Genomic DNA, 25,324 nt, shown 5'->3' with positions numbered 1-25,324 from the left:
ATTCTTCTGACAGCTGCTTCTGGAATTGACAGGAACACATTCTTTAGCCATTTATAACACAACTGTTCCCCTACTTTAGCCTCCCATTTGCAGATTTCCAAGCTATTCTTAGGTAAAATACAAATTGTCCAGTTCTTTAAAAGATCTGCATATAGATGCTTCCTCTGTAGTAAGATACAGCAGCTACTGATCATCAGATTTAAACATATTCCCCGAGCGATTAAAATTTGTGCAGATATCAATGCCAGGATGAACATGCCAAAAGTTGCTATGGGACAAGTCAGCTCTGGGGTTCAGCTACTACATCGTACTGTACCACAGCTTTGGTACTTGCTCAATTCAACAAAAGCAGAAGAGGATCTACATGAGATGCTCACTTAATGCACTTCCACATATTTACACAGCTACTTTTTCAAGGTAGGCCTGTCATTTATCAGCCTTAGGTACACACTGTAATAGTAAGGAGCCACATAAATGCCTACCAAGTAGTCAATCATCTTTTCCTTTACAGTAACAAAACATTACTATCCCTTGTAGATAGGAAAGAAAATGTGGGGAAAGCTCAAATCCAGCTCCACTAACAAGTTAAGTGACAATGCAGTTTTGGGATCCTTACTTTCTCAGGATTCCTTCAGAGCTGGATGGAAATACTTTCAAGGGAGCACTATTTCTTGAGGAGAAACAGAAACCAGGAGCTAACACGTATGTGTGTGCTGTGCAATGTGTGTAAAGCTGGACATAAAAAGATGTTCTCCCTGTATCTGAGGCTGGCAAGTAAATCAGCTACAAATAAGAAACTGCGTCTGTTGCCATGGTACAGATTTGATGCCTTGCTCAAACTTTTAAACAGATAAAAGGGCCCCCAGCTTCATCTTGCTCCAAGACTCAGTTTTTCTCTAACACCTTGCATGAAGGCAAATGTTTACTGATTTTCATCACTTAGAATATAAAACTGCCATCAGCTGGTAAAGTATTCCAGCCACTACCAAGCTGGGATGTAATTGAAACAGCAAACTACAGGTGAAGGTTGCATAATCTCCTGATTCACTCAGTCTCTTTCCCTAAGCCTTGATAAACAAATCAGAGACTACAACAGAAAGGTGCTGGTTAACGTTTACACTGCTCAGAGCCTCAACAACACTGCACGTTTTCTCAGGCTCACCCACACTAATGGTAAATATCAGTTTCATGGACAAGGAACGTGCCACAGAAGAAACATTAAAAACAACCAAAATGATGACTAGTTTGTAACTCCAACCCTGAAGCCTGAAATTTGAGTAGAATTCCTTTTACTTTCTTTAATGAATTCCTCAGCTTCTGTCATGCAGCTAGTCCAACACATTTCCTTCTGCTATGATTATTAAAAAGGAAAACCAGCTAGAATAAACATCAAAGAGCCGGCATTATTGCCTTCTGGGAAACCAGAGTACTTTTCAAAGCTGCAGATAAAAAATGACCAGTGAACTTTCTGATCCCTTGACAGAAGTGCATACAAAACCTGACATAATGTGAGCACTACCCAAAAGGCCATATTTATATGCACAAAATTTGGGATGCAAGACCACAACTATGGCTGAAGTACAGAAGTTCCAAACCACCTTGCATCAGGCCATAGCTCTGCTCCTGCACTGAAAACATCAGCTCAATACTTCTTTTATCTTCCAACCCTTTGCAACCACATCTCCACAAGCACATGTACCATAAACTCATTCCACATAATTTTAATTTATTCTAATTCAAATAACAATAAGGGTGTTCAAAAATCCTCAACTTTATTTCTAGTCCTGGCACAGACAACAAATCCTTCTGAGTTACCTCATGAAAATAGTTGCGAAGTAGTGTTCTACTCATGCTATTTGTCAGCTTCCTCACAGGTAAAAAAGAAAAAGATGATGTTGGTAACACGAACAGTATCACAGAATCGTAGAATTATCAAGGTTGGAAAAGACCTCCAAGATCATCCAAGTCCAACCACCACTAATATTTCCTCACTAATCCATGTCCTTTAATACAGCATTTAAACATTTCTTGAATACATCCAAGGACAGTGACTCCACCACCTCCCTGGGCAGCCCAGTTCATTTTAGTGCCCAACCACACTTTTGGAGAAGAAATTTTTCCTTATGTCCAACCTGAATTTCCCCTAGCACGACTTGAGGCCACCACCTCTCATCCCATCACTGCTACCTGGGAGAGGAGTCTAACCTCCTTTCATGTCACTGTGAAGTGGGATGAAGTCTCCCCTGAGCCTCCTCTTCTCCAGACTAAACAATCCCAGCTGCTCCCCATAAGACTTGTGCTCCAGACCCCTCAACAGATTTGTAACTCTTCTGTGGACACACTCCAGGGCCTTGAAGTCTTTCCTGCAGTGAAGGGCCCAAAACTGAACACAGTACTCAAGGTGCTGAGTGTGGAAGGATGATCACTTCCTTGTTCCTGCTGGCAACACTATTTCTGACACAAGCCAGGATGCCACAGGGCTTCTTCACCACCTGGCCACACTGTAGGCTCATGTTCAGCCAAGCATCAACCAACACCCCTGAGTTATGTGTTTTTGACAAAACCAGAAATGTTTTCTTAACCGTTTATCATTGCATAAAACCCCTCAAAATTATAAAGTTAGGCTGAGAATTGAAACGATGGCTACTGTATTGCAAAAGTTTTCCTAAGGTAGAACAACAAAAATCAGTGTATGACTCCCATTGATTTTAGCGTCCAGCAGTTTTGATCTTAAATTCCTTTCCTTTTCAAATTCCATTTCCTCCTTTCCAAATTCCTTCCCTTAATTCCATACTATTCAGCATAAGTAGGTAGTTCTAACCTCAGGACAAACTTCCCGGGGGATTTAGACGGATTAAATCAGACGGTTAACTCCAGACCACCCAGACTTGCATCTGCCATTTCTAAGGGTGAGAGACCACAAACAAAAAGAAAACCAAGCATCCTCTAGCTTTAGTGCTGAACAAAACCACAGGCTCCCAAACCTTTGCTACATGTACTCCATGCATGCACACAGACCTTCTGCAATAGGTCTCTCAGAAGCTTCAAGCAATCTGTGTGTGTGCCCCAGGCATCCAGGTCCTGCTGGACACAGCATTGTCCACATGTTACCTGCAGGCCCAGTTCTCTGCCTAGCTCCAACCCAAACTCAGTGAAATCATTCCTGCAAACTAGATCAGGCTCTTCAGCCCCTGAGCAATACGTCATTTCAGTTGAAGGAAGATGTTCCAGAAACTCATGCTGGGGATGAGCTGGTTAAGAAACTGTAGCTGAAAAAACGTAATAGCTCTAACCCTGTGGTGTAGTATTTCAAAATGATTTTGTTGTACACTGTGAACTTGTGCTGACAGACACTGCTGACTTAGGTAAGGAGCACAGCTTTGCCCAACTGATGACTGACCCGAGCAGAAGGCATTTCAGTTGAAGTTTAACTTCTGTACACAAGTCGTGTCACACTGTTGGAAAACCGGGGATGTTGCAAGTGTGGGAAAGCCCCATGCCATTGGCTCGTGTGAGAGTCAGTCTGCAGTCCACAGCCTAGAAACAACAACATTATCTAGCCCGCGGCAAATGGCAGTCAGCTATTGCTCAAGTGTTCTCAAGGCTGCAGAGCCAAAGACTGAAGTTACACAATCAAGATAACTTCTCTACCCTGCCCCACTGGGCAAACGTTTGCAAGTTTTCATCTGGATGAAAAACAAAAATAAATAGATAAATAAATACATAAATATTTTCTTTGCTACACTCTTGAAGTTTCATCCTCCACTGAACAAGAGAAACCAAACTAGCAAACACCAATTGCCATTTTCTTTGGCATGAGACTTAGGACTTCAGTCATTCTGTTGGCAACATCCAACAAAACCAGGAAAATTAAGGTGGATTAAAATAACTATCATTTACAACTTCACCAGCCATACACAGAGTGGCCTACAGGACTATCTACCCCATTTTACTACAAATAAAGCACCGTCTTCTCTGCAATATATTTTCCAGCATATCAATCTTGTCTGCTTTTAAAAGTTCCATATACAGGAGCTTCTGCCAGCTGTAAGGAAAACTTACCACATCCTTTCGCTGGTACTTGGATCTTCAGCCAGTGACAATCACATGTACGGAACTAAGCCAGAAAGTTTTATGCAACATATGTTTCATCCAGTACAAATTATTTCTACATCCAATGCCATAAAAGCTATTTGAAAAGTGTAAGTTAAAAGAGAATGCATATTCAAGGAAAATTATTTCCATGCACCAACATCTAAGAATCTCCAAGTCAGTCTTCATTGACTTCAGTGCCTATTTTCTGATTTCCTTTTTAAGGCAGCTGTGAGTCTTTTTTCAGATATTAGAAAACCTTCAGGCAGACTGGCCGCTTGCATTACTGAAGACTATACAGAAAGTATATAGCAATGCTAAGAGTGCAGCTAAATCTGCACAATACCTTAATCTACTGATAGCAGACTATGGACTGTCAAACTCAAATGTCAGAATGTTTCAAGGAGTAAGGACAATCCTTTCTTCATGATATCTCAATTATAGAGCCAACCTTCACTGTTTTTTTGAAAATCAATGGAACACCATTCAGAAAAACCCAAGATTGCTATTTTATTAAATCATAACTGAAGGAAACAGTGAACAGCTCCAAGAAATGTCAGCTGAAGATCAAGTGAATCATTTAGATGATTCACTAAAGGACATGGTTTAGTGGAGAAATATTGGTGGTAGGTGGATGGTTGGACTGGATGATCTTCGAAGTCTTTTCCAACCTTTCTGATTCTGTGATCTGTCTCTTTGTTGTCACCAGCTTAGAAAAATATTAGAAGAGAAAGGTAGCCCTTTTATTTTAGAAGTCCTATCTATGAAAACTTTCAATATGACGCTGCTGCTAGGTAGAATTAAGTTGATTATAAAGACTTTACCACTGAAAAAGTACTGCACCTTTTAAGTCCTCCTTTTGCTTGTAAGTTACCAATTTTCTTTTTGTTGATGTTCTAAACATCATTTTGCCTTCAAAACTGTATTTTACTTCTTTTTTCAAAGGTTTGCTGATTCCAGTCCAGCTAGAATGACCCTATTTCCCATCCTGTAACCAGGGATGCAATGGAAGTCAGAGCATTCCTTCAAGGACAGAATTTGATTTTAACGGTCTTGGTGTTCACTACAAGTGTTTTACCAGATCTAGCTGAAGTGAAAACACCTCAACGGATATAAATATCATCACACATCTGCAGACACTGGGCAGAACCAACAGCTCTTGCTGGATGGCAGCCAGTGGGAGATTCAAAGACTGCAAAGTTTTGCAAAAGGAAACAATTTAGCCACCAATAACACATGTACTGTCCCTAAAGAATGGTGTCATGGAAATCTCAGCATGCAGAATCGGGATTTTAAATACTGCATGCTGCACTGCTAACTAGCTTTCCAAACAACCCTTTAAGAGTAATTCTTTACCCAGATATTAAATGTATAACATTATAACAAATTTTCTCTTCACATCTATAAGTAAAGTAGGCTTCTCAAAATGTAAAAGTTATTTCTTAGGAAAGACGGCTAATTCTTCACTTCTTGAACAAGGCTGTATCTTACAATTTCTGCTTCTAACAGAAAACATAGTGGGTAAATGACATAATAAGGCTCCAATGTCATTTTTCCTTGTTGATTCCAGTCTAACATACCCAGGTGGGCTTCTTTAAAATAATACACCTACAAATTGTACACGGAGTCATGTCTCTGATATCAGGCCAGTAATAAATCAGAATTTTCACTGCTAAATTAAGGATTTATTCATGAAAAAAAAAAAACCTACAGCCTTGCTTTATTGTTTTCTTGAAGTCATACAAGCCCTCCTGAATTCTATAAAATGCATTTCTGTAACTAAGCCAACACATTAAATACATCCCTCACAGGGCTTAAAAACAAAACAAACAAAATAAGAGCAATTGATCTTGTCAGTTGATAAAGGTTATTGTTTCTAACTAAGTTCCTATCCATGCTGCGCCCATGAGTACTAGTTAAACTTTAACTCCTCTATTCATCCTATCTTCTATCAGCATCCTTCCAGCTGAAGAGGTTCACCCTCCACTTGCTTTCACAAAACAACATGAAAGAGCATGTCAAGCAATTTACAGTCACAAAATGAACAGCAGTGTCTCTCAGGTCTTGTATTCTCATACAGGACAGTTAGCATAGGACAAGCAAACATCAAATCCATTTACTGGCTAAACATACTCAACCAACCACTGATCCTCATTGACATAGGCACCAAAGGACCAATTTCACAATTCTGAGGAATGCTGAGTATTTTCATTACACACACATGGGATTGCTGATAGAGTACCCAGAGATGGTTTTAACATCTGAATTAGGTACCATTGGCAGTATCCAAAATAAGCTAAAAATTAAGATGTGAGGAAGAATTAATTCATCTTATGTGAACGATTACTTCTTAGTAGTGAAGGTTTGTAGCAGGGCTGAAACTGTCCCTCCAAACAAACCTGGACTTTGAATTACTGAATTACAGAAGAGTTATTTGCAAATATTACCTCCTCCCATGACAAAACTCTACCACGTTAAGCCAAGCATGGCTGAACACATGGACTGCATTAAAGAGATGTGTCATTTGAGAAGCAAAATAGACAGAATTTTACCTCAGCCTGTTCCAGTTCCCTGCTCCCAGTGCTCTCTTATTTAACAGACTGTGTCCACTACAATGTTGTTAAAATGTTAATTACAGTGATTGTTTTCCAAAAAGAACAAGAAAAAGCCAGATCTTCTATTTATACACAGATTTATCTTCACCATCTTTAACATGTTTGATTTGGTTACACAAGGGGCAGTGAAAACATCTTATACCTCACATAACTATATTTTGGTGCAGACTCTCTGTCCAGAAACACCCACTCCACACTGCAAAAATCCTGAAGTCATTGGACTGTGTCAGAGGACACCAGCATTTAGCATAGCTGCTTGGCTGCCCGGCACTGCTTTCTTGCAGACCTTTCTAAACTAAAGGCAGGTAAAGGTATGCCTTTACAAAGGTACCCTCTACCCTGATGTGTTTTATTTCTCTTTCAAAGCTCCTTACTGTCCCTCCTATTGAGGGACACAAGAGCAACATACAGTTACAGCTCTAGTGGAAATTTCTTCTACAGTGTTAAGCAAAGGAATGTCTTATACTTGAACAGATATACATGTATGTGTGTAGATGTATAAGGAGTACCTCCCAGACATCATCTAATATAAACAGTGTGTTAGATTATCTCCAAATGTCTGTTGGAGAAAACATTTCAGTACATGACATATGAAAGAGAGAGAAAAGAGAGAAAAAAAAGAGGGAGGAAGAGAGAAAAAAAGAGAGAGAAAGAGAGAAAAAGAATATATGCATAAAACAGTTGTTAATAAAACCATTTTATGCCTTACTGATATTAACATAATTTGATCTTCAGATATGACAAGTATCAAAGTAGCATGAGAATGCACATGAAGCAGAAGAATATAAGGTAGCTGTTCCACATGACATTGGATGCAACTCCAATGGCAACTGCTGCTGTAGATTGGTCCTGTATATTTTCTAAATTGAAAGCTTCTTGTTTATTCTTCCAAACCACAAGAACAGTATAACTACCGTTATATTGCTATAGTTAACACAGCACTTAGCTACTCAATTAATGCATTCCTGTTGTATCCCTTACTAGAGCTTTTCACTGCAGTCCAGACTGTACCTTAGCAATCCTGATATGTTTTGGATTGGTTATGAAGAGGGTGAATGTACAAAGTGAGGGACAGGAGAGGACAACATCATTCCAAGAAACTGTAAGCTCAGGAAATCTGTCTAAAGAAAATAATGCCATTTAGGTTAACTGTTCTTCCCTTTCAGAGATACCACCAGAACTTCAGACACCATCTCACAAACTTGTAGGAGGAAACAAAAATCTGGAAGCTACTAAGAATTGAATTTCTTAAGTTTTTTACTATGCTGATAAAATCCAAAGTATATACACCTTGTGCATTCAAAAGAGCCTAGATAGAACTTTGAGTATCAGATGAGAGACAGCTCTCCCATCTGTTTTTAAAGTTCTCATTCATGCCTAAGTGGGCAATAGTAAGGGAAGGCTTTGATAGCTTTCTCACCAGTAAGCTTTGTAATTGTGCAAGTTATGGTTTTAATTGTAAATGCAAGAATACAATAATCATGAAAGAATTTCTTTGTTTCCAGCAGCTCTTCTCCCTCTGAAGCACTAATTTTGGCTACTGCCAGAAACTGCATGCTGGTTTTAAGAGACTGACTGCATCACAGCTTACATTAATTTGAGTTCACAGTATGAACTCAAGTATGAACGGGTAAGTATGAAAAGCAACACTCTCAGACATTTGTTGAAGGATCACTTCAATAGCTTTCTTCAACTCAAATATATTGTTTGGGGGCAGAGAAGCTCAAATAAATGCAGCTTAACCTTGTCAGTGTAACGTCTTTTGCAAAGCTTGAGCTCCTTGAAATGGAGTTTTTTTTTTGTCTGCACCTACGGCTGTGAAAACAGCTTCAGGATTAAAACCACGGCCAGCACTGCCTACGTGCCACAAGAGAAGAGCAACATGGCCACCAGATCAAGATTAGAAAGATTACGCACATGAAAGCAGTTAGAGTGGTTAATCTGCTACTACACCTACAGTAACTGGGTGTAGCTGCACCCTTTCTAACAATGTCAAGGTTGTATTCATTTAGCCATCCGAGACATGTGAAAAGACAAACAGAGTTTCTGGCACTGCAATCCACTGTGGTCTATTTAGAGCACATGGATATCTCAGCAGTGATTCAGAGCAGGAGAAGGTTGAGGTTGCTCCTCAGCCAGACGTGATGACTTAGGACAAAAATATTTCAACTCTCTGTGGCTTGAGTGAGTTCTGATTTTGAGCTGTGCCTCCCACAAGCAGAAAACAGCCATTTACTTAGTACGGTATAGAGAAGAATAAATTATTTCTAACCTTAACAAACCTTCCTCTTCCACAGACAATTATTCAAAACACACATCATAGTGGATTCAACTGGACCTGCAATAGTAATAAAGGCAATCCTATGAAAAAAGCTGAGCATCTGGTGGCTTAAGGCATTTTATTTATTACTTCAGTTAAAGGAGATCATATGCAATCTATGCACCCACTGGCCTCTGAAGAAATTATTCTGGATAAAAGCTATTTCAGTTCCTATATTCACTCAATAAGAGTAAATAGATGGCTGCAAAGGAAGCTCCCACATGCAGTACCCAGCACATGCTCACCTGGCCTGGGCACAGATGGGGCCGCTGTGGGAGTGGAAAGCAATGGAAGGACGATACAATTCATAACCTCCAAAGGTTTATCAATACCAAATCACAGAGAAGAAATGTGTATTCTGTGCATAAACTGAAAATATATAAGTGAAATATATACGTATTAAATATAGCTATTTGGTGACATACAGCAGCTCACTCAAAATATCAGTAATTATTACAAGGAAGGTACTAGAAAACAGCAATATTGACAGGGTGAGTGCAGATCACACAGCTCTTATGCACAGTTTTCCTGTGTGCTTATTGGCTGGCTGTCTCTTCACTTCTGAACTGTGAAGTTCACTACTCATTTTTCCTACATACAGTGCATGCAAATTTCGAAGTAATGAAAGGGTCCATACTCAAAGATGGTGTAAAAGCTGCATGTTGCAGGTTAGGAGATACTTCATGCTTACTGTTCATGCCCACTTCATCATGTAGAAACATTCTTAAGCACACATGGAGAGCTGATGAACGGAGGACGGGAGATGTACAACCCAGAAGAGACATTTCAGAGGTCACCAGTGAGCAGGGCACAGGGATGCCACAGAGACTGCCACGGCCATATTTGCACTGCGTGAGGAGGGAGCAGACCCTGCCGGGGGTGCAGTCACATGAGAATTCTGTTTTGGCAGCAAGACAGGTTTTTAAAAGCACCATCCTTGCTTACCTTCACCTTCTCATTAATGTCTCATGGTGTGCTTTTTTAGGAGGTTATTTTTAGCCAGAATTTTTTCCCTCAGACTGTGCCACACGGTGAAACCATTAACACTTAAACCAATGCTGAACAACCCTAACACAAGGAAAGGAACAAATGCCTTTTCAAATCCCATACGAACAGCTGTATTCACCTCTGCACCTCTGACAAATCAAGTGCACAAATAGAAGAAAATGCCAACCTTTTATCGATGATTTAAGCAAGTAAGTTTCATAGAAAGCAATCATTCTATTTTTATGAGATTAGCTGGTGCAAGTTACTACAAAACAAAAAAGCCTTTCTGGCAAGTTTCTCATCAGTTGGCCTGATTTTTTATTATTTACAACTCAATTCCTGTTTACTAATACAGGATGAGAAATGAGGGAAGAAAACAAAAAAAATATTTTTAGTATAATCTTAATTCTGTAATAATAAGAAAAACATTTTCAAACTCCAAAATCAATTACATTGCATTCTTTGGTAATGTCAATAAGAAAATGACACTTAAAACATGAAATGATTCTTAGAAAGTTAGGTATCGTCTGTTTAGTCAATTGATCATTACTGTAAGTATGCTACTGGATGTATCCCAGGATATTTTGTTTCTGGAATTCCTATTTATTAGTGAAAGCATTAAGATACTACCTGGAATAATATGCATTTCAAAACAGAAGAGGATTGGTGGCATGTGGAATGGAGTATCTAGCTCAGAAGGAATGAACTTAATCTGAATTAGAATTTGAATTGAATGCAAAAAGAACAGCCCACATCATCTGACCACACTGAAGCACTAACCCATACAGAAGAGGAAAACAAATTACACTGGAACAGAGCACGCCATACACAAAAGATGTTCAATATATTCCTAAAGGTACAAACTACACAGAAAAAAAGCACGTAAATTAGAAAACACAGAAGAAATATCTAATCATCTAAGAATTAGGGCTCTAAAACATCTTCCTCTCCTCCCTGGAGAAAAATGAACAAACCTCCTAACAAGCTTTGAGACAGAACTTCACTAGCTCGTGAAAAGGGGATGATTATCATAGCTGCTTGTGAAAGCAGAACAGTTCCAGCAAATCCACAAAGTTCACACAGGAAATGAAATGAAATCTCAAAATAACATCTGTGCTAGCAGCAGCAACAGGCATACAAAGAATCAATTTTAGCTTCTAGGGCACTCCAAATACTGGACATTCTCATACCATGATCACTACCTCAAGTGTTTCCACTTACTCCTGTTGACCTCTTAGTTCACTGAACCCTACACTAAGGCATTTCAGCCTGATAACCCTACCGAGAGTTAACTGCACTGTTTTGCTGCCTGTATTTTCTTCTGTGCTCGTGCACACGGTGGCACAGCAGCAAAGCTGACAGCATACAAGCCAGCGCAAGAGCAGATTAAAAAGCTGTCCAGGGTTGGTTCTGCTGGGTGCACTGAACATAGAAACTAGAGCAAGGTGTGCCACAGGAGCAAAAGGCTGACTGAAGGGACTGCTATATCAGCTCATGTCATCCTTGAAGCCACAGCCTAAGCAAGTCTCTTAAATTCTTTTGAAACGTTTTTATGGGAATTCAGAGAAACAATTCACCACTGTACATGTAGCAGTAGATAAGAAAAATGTGATTGCATACAAAAGTCAATTTAGAGTGCTCCAACAGAGAAACAAGTCCAGTTTCTGATATAGTCCACAGTAAAACAAAAAAATATTATTTACACAAAATTCCCAGACATATTACATTCCACTAAAAAATAAATAGGAAAAATCACAAAAGATCAAATTCCCCTCCTTGCCAAGTCCGCACACTCACACACTGAAGTAAGTCTGTCTCAAACACTGTGATTTACTCCTATCAGCTGCCAAGCAACACTTTGCTAGGAGGGCACCAATGTTTTGCAAAGCAACTTGTATATACAGAAGAGACATTCAAACTAAGAAGACTGCATGAAAAAGTCTCCATGGGAGACTCTCCTTCTAATACAGATGAAGATAACTGAGTGTTCACACATTCAAGCTGACAGTTTTCAGCATTTCCTGCCAATGAGCCCAGCAGTTCAATACCCAGCCTTTCTGTTCCAGCGGTTATTTGCCCTGATGCATCCACAGAGGCAAGGGCAGATTGCAGGTACCTTTCCATGGAGATCAGCACAGATTACACAAACAGCACAGCAATTCACCCAGTCCTTCTCGCCCAGCTGAGGACAAGGAGGTTATCAGTCTGGAATATATGATCAGGCCTTTCTCAAGCAGGGTAATAGCAAGAAACACTATGGGAAACCTGTTTATTATGTTTCCATTCCTCTGTTGCTGCCATGGAACTCCACCCATCCCTGATACATATTTATTCAGGTGAACTGCCAAAGAAAGAAACCCTTCCTCTGCACCTGAGCCCCACGGTTTAATTCTTCGTTTACTCAGGTTCATAAAAACTGATAAATTGCCAAAAAGAATTTCCTCAGAGGCGAGCAAACAAGCTACAATAAGAACATGACAAAGAGGTAGCAAACAAGGCTATGGAAGTTAATTATTACCAAGGTTAAGTGTGTAATTTCTCTTTCACAATACAGGTCTGACTGCCTGCACATGCTGCCAGGAGAGCTTAAAGAACCAGACCGGGCTGCAAGGAAATGGCCCACCAGGAAGGAATCCAGGAGGCATCCACAAGGTCTTAAGCCTCTCAAATCCTTTGTCTCAGCTCAAGGCCTGATCTGAACAAGGGTGCGTATGAACATGCCACTTCGTTCACTCTCTCAGTTTCTTTCCCATCACGTAACTGAGAAGTCGGCAGGCTAGTAGGGAGGAAGCAGCTTTTGGTGTTAATGAACCACAGCCTAAAGGACAAAGCTCCCCAGGAGCAGTAGGTGGTAGCAGTGAAGGAGATCACCAGTTTTGACACTTCCACTGGGTTCCTGCCAAGGTGTTCCAATTTGCTCTAGGGGAGGATAAAACCCAATAGGATTGAGAACGCTCCTTGGACATGGCAGAACAGTGCCACCCATGTGCTGGCAGGCCAGATGTTGTGGTGCTGCGCAGGCCAACTGCTCTCATGTCACAGGGATGCCACAGCCACAGGTCAGCCACCCCCAGATCATCCCTTGGCCATCTCCTGATGCTTCTGATCTTCATCTACATGGACTCTCTAGGTCAAACACCCCAAAGAGTGCATTTGTTTTCTTATTTCCACATCACACACTCTGGCTCACCATCTCTCTAACATCATTTTTCCAACCACTCCCCGTAGAGCTGATTCCTAAACCACGGTCTGGAAAATGGTGGCTTTGGCAGCAAGCTCCAGGAACCACAATTAAGAAAAAATGCTAAATTTGTTTCTTATGCACAGCCTGCAATAAAGTCTGAGAGTTCACGGTGTTCTTGTGGTAAAAACCACCACTTTTGGTATTATTTAATACACATTAAAACAATCACAGGAAGTGATCAGTTGCCTGCACACAAAGTTTGTGGTTAATCTTTGAACATCAGCCATAACACCATCTTAAAGGCTGCCTCACTGTAATATAGATTTCTTTACATGCTTTATTGCAATTATATTGCCTATATTGCCTATTAACTAAATTACTACTGGACTCACCAGCCCAACTGGTAAACAATCAGACCTCATGTGCAAACTAAATGTTCACCAATTTATTCTTTCTCAGCTGGAATTTACCTGGAGATCTAAAGGAGAGACTGCAATAAAGCAAGTAGTAAATCTCCAGCAGATATTTCCAGTTAACCTAAACACGGGAGTGAAAGTACTGCATGCTGTATAAATTGTCTGTTTACCAGAATGTATCAGAAAGAGGAGTCCATGGCTCAAACTGAGAAGTTCTTTCACCAGTGACAACTTTTTTTTTTGTAATCAGAGAATGGGAGGAAGCACTCCAGCACTTTAAGTCACATTCACATACTTTTGCTTTTATTTCCACAGAAGGATATTTTCATTTGGCTGCAAGTGCTTTCTTACTAAGTTTGCCTACATTGATTAGCCCACACTGTAATCAAAAGGAGTAACACCTTGCTTCCCCTGTCATTTGTATTACCTGGTCATCCTTGGTATCAGCATTCAGGCAGATATGCTGGTGGAAAATAACATCACTACAAAGAGATCCACTGTATACTAAACAAGCCTCTCCAGTGAAAGGTTTCAATTTCTAAGATCTGTACCTAATGACTGAATACCATACCCAAGCCAAAAGCATCATCATGCTGCATAAATAACACATTTGTGATGCAAATACTCAACTAATTGGGCAAACTGAATCTTCCTAAGACTGAAGCCGCTATTGAGAATTTCAATTTCCATACAAAAAGAAGCTATCACAGCTAAATGGATGCTGGAAACTTTAGCGTTAGTATCAAACATATCCAAGTTAATATATTGTCTTAAAGCAGTATGGTAAGAGGAAAGTGTTTACCAAATGCAGAGATGGGAGGCTGACAGGTACAGTAAAGAGCCTAGGACTGAATTATCGGGGGATTTTACAACAGTAAGCTCAGACACACAGTCACAAGTCAGTTGGAAAAGCCTGCCTTGTGAGTGCCAAATTCATAGTACAAAGTGCTATACAAAGTGCTTGCCAGTGATAACATTAACCTTCTTTCCTTTGTTAAAACAATCTAGGTATATAGAAAAGTAAATGAAATAGAAGATTGCACAAGTAGACATGATTTACATCAAATAGATTTCTAAGAACTGGTACAATCATTAGGATTACTGCTTTTTTTGATAACTGTTTTCTTTGTTATCTGTTCAAAAATCTGCTGTAAATATGAGGTGAAAAAATGCATACAGCACTGACTGATAATATATGTGGTCCACATCAGTTTATTTATAGCTTAACGTTTAGATGATGCGGTAAGTGTGGGGTTGGACCAGAAGATCTCAAGGGCCTCCTTCTAACCTAAACAAATATGTGAGAAGATTTTTAAATAAGTTGTCTAATGTGAATTCCTCTGCTGGTATGTAAAAATGTTCCATTCAGTTCACAGTAAACAATCTACCAAAAGGAAATCTAAATTTGAAATGTGTTTGTTTTTAGTTTTAAAAAGAATCAAGGCAGCAGGTTTTAATTTCTAATGGCTTTTGCATCGTCTAAATTCCAGTGCATACTGAAGACAGCGCAGACAATTTTGAAATCAAACAAAAACAGATGTTTATCAAACTTTGACATGGAGAGCAGAGAAAAATTCTGGTTTTCCTGACTAATATTTCTTCATGACCCTCATGACCACAGAAACTGGATAACCAAAGGCCACTGACCACCTAATCTGCAATCTTGCTTCTAGCACTGACCAATGCCTGATACTTCACAGAAAGGACAGAAAGTTTGCAGTGACCTACAGTTTCTTGTACAGTGTTGTATGCACAGACAAGTAGTTGGCAGTCCTACGTTCAACATTTAGCAATCTGCCAGGCGATAAGAATTGACACATAGTTGTCTTCATCTCTTTTTAGGATGCATAGAAGTCAAATAGGGAATTAAGCCATCTTTTCCCTTCCCCAACAAACACAACAGAACATTCTTATTTAAACCACTCCACTACAGACTGGCAGTATAAATTAGACTTTTTTTTTTTTTTTTTTTTTTTTAGCAGCTGCCTCCATTTAATTCCCTCGATCTTACACAGCTTGGGTCACAAACTTTCAGCAGGCATTGCTACGAATCTCAAGCACCAGCCTTCTACCTGCCCTGTAGATCTGAGACACAAATTCCCTCCCATCACCACAATATAGACTTCATGATTCCTGCTTCTGTTACCTGAACTAAACTACTTAATCCATGCTCTTCTGATAAAATCTCTCTAGATATTTAAGCCAGATAAGAGAATATCCATTAATTGATTCCAAAGTTAGAGAATATTATTTTGGAGACCATGTGATATTGAAAGACCGAAACGCTTTCATACACTGCTTAATTTTATGAGGCACTGAAGCAATGGCTCTGCCTTTAGCGACATTCACAATGGTGCTTAAAATCCTAACTGCAAGTAAACAAAATCTAAAAACAGCCCCAGGAATAAATGGGAACAACAATGCATCTACTCAAAATCATTGTGAGCACAAGTTAATTCAAATGCCAAAACAAGTATGCATTTCAATGCTCCCTAGCCTGTCACATAAAGTTGCAAGGGCAAACCACCACATGACCCTGCAAGCATTTTATTGAACTGCTAGAGGTGTGCAAACCAGGTATTTGGACAGGACATTCTGACCTCTGCCTGACCTCACATAAATTTAAGAGAAAATCCTGGCGATAGACATCAAAGACTTTACAAGAGTATGTTGAGGGCACCTGCATGAGTCAGTAAAACTCAGAACAGGCAAGGGGGTTTGCTGTATTTAATGCACACTTTATAGCAGCCCCATAACAACAGAATACCACTCTCTCAGGGATGCTGGGGCAGAACATAGGCAGTACAGCCAGTGGGTGCCAGCAGCTTGTCACTTGGCTTCTGGTTAGTACAAAAAACAGTGTTTGTGGAAGTGGATAACACTTGATTTGGGGATTCTGTCAGTCTCAGATGCTTGGTATTTCTCTTGATATTTAAATTCTGTGTATTACTCAATAACACATTTGTTACTGTTATAAGCATTTTTGACCACAACTACACAAATGAAAAATGGAGAACTCATGAAATGGTAGCAAGATAAGGAACCTCAGGATACCTCTGATTTTAAAATTAGTTTCAAGCCATTATTACATCTTGAGGTTGCTGCATCAGCTTCAGAATGATAAAGGCTTGTAAGTGTGCTGCTGCTCAAACCACAAAGACTCAAGAGGTGTTTTACAGTGAAGGACAATGTAAGTGTAGTACACTGAGAAAAACTCCACAACTGTAAAGCTATTAAACTGTGAATTTGACTGAAAAAAGCTGTAGAGGGCCCACTAGTCAGCTTATTTAATACTGGAGAATGCAATAGGTAATGCCAGATGATGCTGCACCATCTTTCCCAGGATTCATTTAGTAAATCTTTTAAATCTTCTTTTTGTCAGAACCTCTGCAAATTGTTTAAGTAAGATAAATTTTAAGATGTATGATGTATGAAAAACCACCTTTCTTTTAAGCTGTTACATGAAGGTTGCAGCTGTTCATTTTACATAAAGTGCAATATACTGTTCTCACAGCAATGGTCAGAGATGCTCCCAATTCTGAGAAAACTCTAGATCTAGAGGAAGCAATTGTCTGAATTTTTAATGTATCTGATCATTATTTTCACTGCTGAAGACAGACCAGGTTCACAGACATTAAATTGCTGTGGGTTTTTAAGGAGTATACTTTATTGAGCAAGACAAAAATAAAGGACAGAGTAAACTGCTCTAATCTCTGACTCACTGAAGTTTATTTTGCTTCTGGATATTTCATGACTGAAAAAAAGTTTCATTCTCTGGCAGCTGTGGGCCCTCAGTTCCTTGCAGAAGGACAAAAAGTTGATTTTACTTATGTGATAGAAAGGAAGAAATGAGAGAGATGTGCAAAATGTCCTCAAATATTTTCTACTATACTTTGATTCTACTCAGGAAACAAATCCTAGTCTCTAAAGATGTGTTTTTGAACCAGCTCAGTCCCTTCTATCCATCCCCCAGGAGTGGTTATGTCAGAGGAACCTCTGCTCTTCACAGGAAAAACAGATATTTTGTCAGCGATTATTTTTTAAAAAGGTGATGAGGAGTGGATGGAAATTGGAGCCAAAGATCCTCCTAGGGTTTGTCTACGCAAAGGAGTCACTAGCAGTCAGAAAAGTCACCTCTGGGGAAACTGTGTCCCCTTTCTGAAGTACAGTGTTCCCCTGCCCCACTCCCAGTTTTCCTCCCCTAGTCAACCACAAGGGAATATTGGAATACAAACATGGTGATTACCTAGAAAACAATTTGGCATATTGTTATGTGAACTGGAAAGTTATTAATAGCAGTATCCACTAAGAAAAAAGCATGGGAAATCTGCAATATCAGGGAAAAAGGATAGCTGGATATTCCAAGAACAAGACAGTTTACTTGTACAGAGGCTCCTACAGGATCTGGCCAGGAGATCAGCAGCAGTTTTCAGTAACACCACTAAAAAAAGCCTCCCGTTCATCTGAATGTACTTTCAAACCTTCCAGAAAAAGAACAACAAACAAAATAAACCAAAACAAACAAACAACAGTATTTGGTACAATTCCAACAGTTTTTGGAACACTTCTAAGTTTTTGCAGCCATTGATAATCAACTTCAATGCTAAGAGCACTGCCCTTTGCAGGTTTAAGCAAACAAAATTGTAAGGATACAATAAGATCGCCCAGAAAGCACCTGAATTTCAGAAAGAAAAAAACTCTAAGTAAAAAGTGATATTGCAGACTGTGTCTATCAGAGGTTAAATAAAGAGAGACCCACAGAGCTGACTGCTAGCACAGAAACCACCTTTGGAAAGCCCAGCTGATTCTTAAGCTTCTTCCTAGATTTCCCTGTTCTCCTTTTCCCTGCAACTTACAAGAAGAATACCATTCAGATGGATCAGAAGATCTAAAATACATTTCCCCGTCTTTTCTTCATTATAAAATATCCAGCCTTTGTGTCTGTTCAGAACTGAATGTGACACAGGCCTACACAAGTGAGGGAGGTTCACGCAGTTTGAACTCTACAAGAGTCTAAGAAAGAAACGTTGGTTTTTTTTTCCCTATTTATATCATTTCACTGTTCTGCTCATAGAATATCTGCTCAATAATATTAGGTCTAATTCTAATATTTCAAACTTTTAAATAACTTGAACAGCTACTATTTTAAAATAAATCTACCAAAAACGGTTTCCTTATTCTCCTTCTGCCCCAAAACATCAGTTTTCTCTTCATTTGAAAAAATTGTTGTGCTTTAAACTCCAACAGGGTAAACAGGAAGAACTATGTTATTATAACTTACAAGATAGTAGAGCATACAGCAGTGACCAAAAAAAGAAAAGGGTACAGAATGGATTCTTAATGTTCTGGTAAGTCACAACAGCTAGAAATAGACATTTATTTTGTCACAACTAGAATCAGATAACCCAATAAAAAGAGGAGGCACAGCTTCGCAGTGGAACATAGAACATTTTCTTCCAAGATGATAGGAAGACTGAAGATACCAGATCACTGAATCAGCAGTATTTTTTACCTTATCACAGACAGCAGATCTGATCTTGATAGATAAATGTTGACAAACATAAGCTGACTCACAGAACTGATCATTAAGACATCTGTGAATGCACTATGACATCCTTTCTCAAAAAAGAGCTGGACACCCAAGTGGAAATCAAGAAACTGAAAACCAGAGAAGAAAACCCTCATCTCTCTTACTATTTTGAGAGTCAACGGTTGACAACTGAGGCATGATCAAACCATATGTACAATAGCTGGATATTTCCCAATGTTTCCCTACATTTTCATTTATTTTTACACCTTCTGTTCCTATATTTCAAGTCCTATTTGCAGATATCTTAAGGAATACCAAGTCAAATGCAAATCAAGTTTTTGAAGTACAGAGTGCAAAACTGGTCCTACAGCGCTGTTACACTACAGGAAGTTGTTTCAGGCTGTCATCTAAGTACGAGGAAAGCACGGCTAGAAGCCAATTTAAAAAAGCAATAGTTTTATCCTCCAAAAGTATCTTTAAGTGACAACACTTAATGTATATCCCCTCTAGAATCACAAAGGAACTGACAACAACCCCGAGATTTAAGCCAAAAGGTACCAGATGTGCATATGGTATCTCATAGTTAATTTGGTCATCAAAAAGTATACTAAGTGCTATACTGCTGTTCTGAAAAAGACAAGGTGCTGGTATATTTTGGGCTATTCAACTTTCTCCACTCAATTATGTCTGTTTAAAAAGAGAAGTAAAGTTTTATACTGCAAGGTCAAAGTGGTGTAGTTTTCTATCAACAGATAAAAAAACTAAACTACATAGATCTTGTAAATAAACGAATGCTCTTCAGATAGTAAATTCCTAAATAGTCCCAGAAGTCATAAGTAATACTACAGGACCAAAACAGTTTTAAGATGGGAACAAACGTTTTGAAAATAAAAAATGTGGTTGAAACGTTCTCCGCTTCTATACAGCTGTGTGTGAAAAAAAAAAAAACCAAAACCAGCTCATTCATTTAATTAGAGGAAAAATATATCCTGGAAAGAAACGGTGTTTTGCAAAGCAGGAAAATTACAGTGCTATTTCCCTTGTAGCTAACATACCATTTCTGATTTCTAATGTGAAAGATCATAAAACTGTTTGGTGGTGGAAAGCACAGTAAATTCAGGCTATTCGAAGATTTAAATAGAACTATTTCTAGTTTTATTAGGCATATCAAAATCATAGCTAAACCTCAGCAGCAGGCTAGTGCTTTTAGGAAAACTGTAGTTAAATCAGTAAAAGTTTATGTTCCTTGGCACACGGACACCATCCTATTAAGTCTCTTTAAAGTCCAGTATCTTGGAGGAGGTAACATTTACTGTTTACTATACTCCTGGTTGTTAATAGTTACCAGGAAGGTCCTGTTTTTCCATGACATCAGTTGCATTCCAACAGAAATGTGTGCTCAGGGGCTTCAGTAATGACTGTAGTCTCCAGCAACCACAGCTCTGGCCAAAATCCTCTACACTTGCAGAGCAGATGAGTAGAATTAATTTCAAGAAGAATTTACCTGGAATTTCTGATTTGGTTCCCTGCAAGTTAGAAATTATTATTTTTGTTCCTCAGCTCTTTTGATGGAAGCTGGAGTTGTAAGAACACAACGAAAACACAATTCTTTTAGCCCTTTAAGGATATGGATATATGAGATACCTCAACATTTGATACTGATATAGCCAGTTTCAACAGTACTACATAACAGATAAACTCAGTTCCGATACGCTGATGGTATCATACCTCTGAAAAGTATCATTACTTTTGTTTTAAAATAAACATCCTAAAGCTTTATTTTCTATTTGAAAATATTCAATACCATCGTAGCAGTGTTTTCACTCTTTTAGAGTCAAGTATAAAAGTTTGAGAACATCCAGATTATGCGTGCAGCTCTGATTCTGTCATCCCTGTATCCAGTGCAGTATGCTTCCTTATTTTTTCTCTTTCCTATACACAAATTATCCTCACCTTCATTAACTCACAGGCTGAGGTATTTCAAAACAGAATGAACTAATATTTCAAAGTTAGTATATCTTACCTGCCTCATGCCCCTCTTTCATCCATTTGTTTTTCTGAAATGCTGATTAAAACATTCCATTCCCACTAATACACCATGAGAAGTCAACTGCTAGAGAAACATACGGATTCTATAGCCTTGCATAATACTCTATGAGGGCAGGACCAATTTTCAGATGCCATACTGTTTGCAGGAAACAAAGTATTGAGCTACAACCTAAAGACTGAGGGAAACACCATTATATATATATCATCCTGTATACAGACAGCAATAAAGCATGCAAACTTTACCTACGGAAATATTTAGCAGCAGTAAAGTAGAACAACAGTTTTGAACTCATGTTTATGTATGCTACTAATCTTAATTATTAAGAAGTGCTCTACTGTAAAAGCTGGGTATCTTTCAGGCCTTGTTCCAGACCTGCTTTTCCTTTACACTTAGTCTGCCCCTTCCCTCTGCCCTGTTATACCCTAGTCTAATCATCATCCTCTACTACAGCTTTTATTTTTGGTCTGTTCACAGCCAGTTTGAGCATTCCCTCCTCAAGATACTCAGGTTCTGATTACTTGTCCTATAAGAAAAATGACACCTTACACTAACAAAAAGGTTATTTCCTGTAGATCTCGTCTTTCCAGAAACAGATGATGATAGCATCAGCATTTTAACAATGCTTCACATACACCTATAATGTAGTCCAACGTGGTGTATGCATTTTGTTTGGACAATTGAGTAATTATCTATAAATATTTGGCCCTTGTTAAACATCAGTGCAATACCCCAGTGTGGCAAGTTAACCTCGGCTGATCTTCAGATGCTCCCCCACTCACACTCTCAATCCCTCTTCTCAACTGGACAGGGTAAGAAAGATGAAAAAGCCTGTGGAAAGGGCAGGGAGATCATTCACCAGTTACCATCACAGGCAAAACACCCTTTAAAATGAGGAACTTAATTTAATTTATTGCCAATTAAAAAAGCAGTACTTGGATTTAAAAAATTGTGCCAAAAACTTTTACATACTTATTAATATAAATCATTATTTTCCAGTAAAGGAGATTTTTCTCAATTGCAAGCCAATCATCCAGTACATTTCTCTGACTTTTGTTTCCTTAACTGTAAAAATGGGCAGAAAAAATAAACTAAGCATAGTCTTGGTAATTGTTATCAATCAGGTGAGTTTATTAAACCTCTACCTATGTGACCAGAGTGTGAGTTCTGCAAATTTGCAAATGCTGGAAGACAAGAGAAGGGGGAACACTTGGTCATCAGTGCTAAGAATACAGACACTGAGAGTTGCTTTTGGGGAGCAGAGAAAAATTATTGTACAGTTATCTCACCAAAGGTGCAAGGGACCATAAAGTTATTAAAGACACTTTAGACCTTCTCTATCCTTCTTACTATTTATGTGATTTATTCATCACCTACCATCACTAAGGAAGCCTATCCCTTTGTCTTATACCAGGGGAGAGTGATAAGGAAGCTAAATGAAACACACTGCATGAATATATAGAGCCCCACAAGTTATTCATGACTGAGTTCGGTGCCTCAGAAGAGCCCATCAAACCCAAATATTTACTTTAAAAAAAAAATACTCTACCACTGCAACACTTTTAACACATGCGCCCAGACAGAGATCTGTTGCGTTGTCTACACTAGGTAAATGAAAAGAAACATTTACGTCTAACTTTCAACAAGAACACAATGTATTGGCAACATAGAAAAATGCAAAAGCTTTCTTTATTTGTAACCTAATCAAAATTTCTTACTAAGGTTGTCTTTACGAAAGTTGTTTTTTCCTTTACAAACAGCTGAGATTAACTCGCCAGAAAAACAAAACAAAACCTCTTCTACATGAAGACCAATTAAACAACTGACAGCAATTTATCCCTTTTGCAGATTGTAACTTTTTCTCCATGGGGCATGAAATGAAACACACCATATACTTATAAACACAGTTCACAAAATCATCTGCATTCACACACTAGCACAGCTCAAGCAGCCTGGAACACGATGTGGACATCACTACTGATTTTTACTATCTTGATGCAGTAAAGAATGATGAAATAAGAGACTCTCATGAACCAAAAATGTAAAAGTTAGTTTCAAACTGTTCCATTTTTGACGCATTTCACCTTAGAACAGTGGTCTCTCCTTTAGAAGTCCAAGCCCATTCACTAGAAATGCAGTCCTAGGTCATTTCCCTAATGGTGTGAGGAAAGTTAGATTTGAATCAGATTCCAGATCCAACGTGGGTGATTTTGACCCTATAGATGACTTCTTTTTGATCTTCTCCTCCCTGCTGCTCCCTGTTCTCTCCAAATACACACCAGCTGGCTCTAGCCCAGTAGCTTTTTGAGGTCTGGGTTAAATAGTCAGAAATGTAGAAGAACTTCCTGGATCTCAGTAATTAGTGCATTATTTCTTTCCCAGTCATGCAGAATAAATGTCAATTCACTTTATATTTAGGGTTAGTATTTACAGACATCTTTTATGCACTACAGAGCTGAAGATCATAAAGAAAATAAGCTCACTAATATGAAGGGGAAAAAGGGGAGGAGAACCTAAGCCAACTTAAACCTGAGCTAGTGCCTCTCTGTGCATTTAAGACAGAAGCCGTTATGTCCAGCTGAACAAACAAGTAACAGACAGAAATTCTGAATAGCAGCAGCAGTTAATAAGCTTATTTTAAAATATAACACATTCATTTCAATCCCCATGGAAAAGGTAATCACCAATTGGCTTGGAACAGCACCAGCACTAGTTCAGCAGAGCCATTTCCTTCAATAAATACACTGCCTCTCTCAAGTAGAGGAGGACAGAATGGCACAGTTCAGTTGCTTTTACCCTGCTCACCTCACCTTGAAATATTTGTGTTGGGGTAGTGCTGTTCAGTGAGACCTACGTTCCTGTGCCTAAGTTCTGCTGAGGTCAAACTATTTTCTTATCTTGCTCTGCTTCCCTAAAGAGAAGTTCATTTACACAGGTTGAAAGCAGCAATAGCAATTTTACTTTCCACCGCGCCTTTCATGTCCAATGATCTGAAAACACACACTACCTCCTCTGGCTCTGGGGCTGAACACTGAATTTAACAGAACGCCACAGTTTACAGTAACAACACAAAGCAGTCTGGATAGAAAATGAAAAAACAAAACAAAAAACAGCTGTGTGTGACAACTTCTTATTCCATCTTGTACTTATGATAATGCAAGGTTCAGCCTCTGGTTGTTTTTACCCTACACGTCTGCACTGCCCTATGGAGACCACATGAAAATACAATCCTTAAATTCTGTCAGAATTCATAAACCTCAGGGTTGGAACAATTCAAGCTTTGCAGATATTTAGAATAATACTAAACAAAGCAGAAATTGATAGAAATAATAAGGTAAAATTAGTATTAGGCAAAGTAAGGGGTGAAAAAGGTTTCAAAACAGCCCTGGTTGAATTACTAACATTTGCACATAAAATATCTACTTGCAAGTACAGCTTTTAAAGCGGGCATGCATGGACATAGGAGATGGATGTACAGAATAGTAACTGAATCCTATGTATAAGATTATGGAGAGCGAAGATCACACACTCAACTACAAAGGCCTAAAAACTGCACCAAAAGCTGGTATATGCATTTCATGGTATAAACAACTTGATAGGGAAAAACTGTTATGATACTGCCACTAAAATCCAGAATAATAACATAATCCCACCAGAAGGTTTCCGAAAAAGAGTACAAGAAGCCTAGACACAGCCAATAGCATGGCAAATTATACAAGTTTTAACTCTGAAAGAAGTTAAAATTCTTGACAGAAACAAAATAAACCATTCCTGAAGGTTTCTTGACAGTTAGAATGCTTGTGAAGCACTTTCTGAAAGACAAGGAGCTGCGCTGCTTCTGTGAAAATGGGCAACATGGAGTCTTTCAGAAGTAACCAAACTGTAAGTATCAATTTGAACTATGTTTTATTTCACAGTGTCTTGCAGAAAGACAAGCTTACAGTTGAAAGAAAACCCTAGTGAAATATATTACATGTGAAGGAGGGGCTAATAACAACTAAGACCAACATCACATTCAAGATCAGGGTTCTCCAAACGAATGTTGCAGAGCCACTCAATGTTTGATGGATTGGCTCTGCAAGATTGAGCTTCCGGTCAGAAATAATTGAGGTTAACCCTTGTGTAGCTCATAT

General features: G+C 38.8%; 1 protein-coding gene and 1 long non-coding RNA gene across 6 annotated transcripts in view; one reads left to right on the top strand and one right to left on the bottom strand.

Moving 5' to 3' along the window:
- Nucleotides 1–25,324, bottom strand: part of RAD51B (RAD51 paralog B) — a 321,371-nt gene that overhangs the window by 220,071 nt on the left and 75,976 nt on the right. The gene's annotated exons all lie outside the window — the stretch shown is intronic.
- On the top strand, nt 6,894–9,084 carry LOC116653465. Its single transcript, XR_004307329.1, has 3 exons — nt 6,894–7,012; nt 8,216–8,337; nt 9,005–9,084. It is a non-coding gene; the product is annotated as an uncharacterized LOC116653465 (long non-coding RNA).

The sequence above is a fragment of the Coturnix japonica genome, chromosome 5 (assembly GCF_001577835.2).
Source record: "Coturnix japonica isolate 7356 chromosome 5, Coturnix japonica 2.1, whole genome shotgun sequence".
In the NCBI taxonomy this organism is placed as follows: domain Eukaryota; kingdom Metazoa; phylum Chordata; class Aves; order Galliformes; family Phasianidae; genus Coturnix; species Coturnix japonica.
The sequence above is the reverse complement of the archived record's forward strand: the minus strand, read 5'-3'. Positions and strand labels throughout refer to the sequence as shown.